The sequence below is a fragment of the Protopterus annectens genome, chromosome 3.part0 (assembly GCF_019279795.1).
Source record: "Protopterus annectens isolate FY-2018-M chromosome 3.part0, PAN1.0, whole genome shotgun sequence".
Classification (NCBI taxonomy): domain Eukaryota; kingdom Metazoa; phylum Chordata; order Ceratodontiformes; family Protopteridae; genus Protopterus; species Protopterus annectens.
In genome coordinates, this window is record NC_056731.1 from 77,287,465 (window position 1) to 77,289,964 (window position 2,500).

Genomic DNA, 2,500 nt, shown 5'->3' on the forward strand with positions numbered 1-2,500 from the left:
CCACATGCCATGGATACCTCCACTACACTTCCACAGTCAACAGAACATGTTTGGGTACAGGTCTCCAAGACAGACACTAACCATGATATGTAATACATGTTGCATACATATCAACTGGCGCACCTCACCAGCCCTTTGCAGGAGGCACCCAGAGGATTGGCTGATGCATGTCATTCTCACTCTGAGGGTCACCACAGTGGTGTCTGTTGATAAATGGCCTGCTGGCACATGACAGGTGGCATGATACCACTATATACACATCCCCTACACTTCCCATCTCTCCATGGACAATAGCCAGGTACACACCTGCACCGATGCACCCCAGTACTGACAAATGTATACGTGTGCATTACTGAGAATATCAGTGTCTGTGTGTTAGTAGACCTGTAGTTGGGAATACCCTGAGGTCCTTCACATCCAATGCACCACCCATTGCCATAGTTAGATGTGGCTGCTCCTGTACCCAACATTACATGTACCTTGTTACGCTCCTCTCCCTAAGGGATACCTGAGCCTTGCAGTACCAGCACAACACTGTTGTACAAATGGGTTGATAGGCATGAGATACCCACTGAGTTCTGGCAAGTGTGTGTATGTGTGAATGTGTGTACATATGTATGGTACAGCATTCCAAGGCCACATACTCCTATTACAATACACATTGCAACACAGTTAGGGATAGTGATGTTGCTGCTTATAGGAGAGGCATGACAATGCATCACCCTACTATGCCTGTGGCATGTGCATTAGATGCATATCCCTATAGTAGCACTCTTGGGATGGACAAGGGGTTGTATTGCAGTCCTGGTCAATGTGTGATGGTGGGTATGTCAGCGTGTCAGCATGGGTTCCAGTGTGTACTATATCCACAGTGGGGTGTGGGTGCAGGGTATATAGTCATTACACCATGGTAGCCTCGGTACATGTCCCATGTACCACTGTATGGTAACTACTGTCACCATCAACCATACAGGTAACTGATAACACTATCCAGCCCAGTTATGCATGTGCTGTGTGCATCCTTCCTGTAACACATTGGACACACTGACAAGGTAGTTAGCACTGATAGGCCCAGGTCTCTCGGATGTGTGTCTGACTATGTGTTTGTCAATGTGTATATGATGGCATGTCATACTATGTATTGCCCATATACAACCATTACATCCCCTATTACCATACTGTACATGTCTGGGGATGTTCTGCATATGATATGTAAATTGGAACACACCTTATCCTAAAAGCTGTGTGGTGTGTGCAGTTAAAGTCACACACATCAGTAGCACTACATAGCTAGGTAAGGGTCTAGTCTCAGTGTTGCCAAGTATGAGTGGGCATGTATATGGAGGGATCTACTTCAGGTTGCTGAATATACATGTTCCAGGGGGTCATCTGTCCAAGAACTGTGTGACATATGCTAACATGTCACAGGTATCACCCTATGGACATACATTCCATCGCAATTACTGTTAGCTGTGCAAATGGCCTCTTCACCACTATACAGGTGTGCAGCGATACTGGGGTTGGTACATATAGCTGAGTGTGGCTGTTGTGGACCCAGCCAACATCATTTTGGTTACTGTTGCATGTATCTGCCCATGTACCTGGCTGTAATACTGTACAGTTCATGTTAACAGGTTATATATTTGTCTATCACACTATCTGTGGTTCTACAGCACCTCTTACCCTCCAAAAAGTAGGGGTGTGCCACCCACACCAGCACACATATGTTTACCATATTGAGGATTGCACTACATTGGAGAAGGGGACATATACCCTGCCGGTACCATCATCAATGACTTCAAACTAGTGGACTGCTTATTCCACAATGTATGTTCTACATAGTCTGGCTTGGTGGAATTACATAGGCTATGATGGGTTCCTTGCACAGGTACATACATCCATGTGTGCAGTATTCTCTGTGTAGTGCATCAACACTTATGCCTCTGTATGTGTTATACACAAACATGTGGTGTGTACCACCCAGTACAACTACCATTGTCCACTGTAGAAGGGCTGCTAACAGCAGCCACCATGCACTCACCTGTATACACCACCCCCAGTCCTATTGGCCATGTGGCATAGGCAGTAGCTGTTATACAGACCTGTGACATATATTCAACTGTACCCAGGATATGGCACAGCCATGGTGTCACCACAGTGCCATACCCCTTGTGAGATATGACAGCAGACCATCCTTCTGCTGACACATGGACACCTACAACACAAATGGATAACATTATGGAAACCACAATCACTCAGTGTTACTAACAGCTATAATGCATCATGGCTTGACAGTTACACTACCTGACATGTAAGCATTAATCATTACTGGTAACAACATGTTATACAGCAGTACATTGGTACACTGTAGTACAGTCACCGTGTGCGTCAGAACCATATTAGCCTGTCCCTGCATCGATGTTATGGATGACAGGGATGTGGCACAGAAATCATGATATGCACAGGGTGTGTTGTTGGTTTGCTAGTGACATAGGGCAGG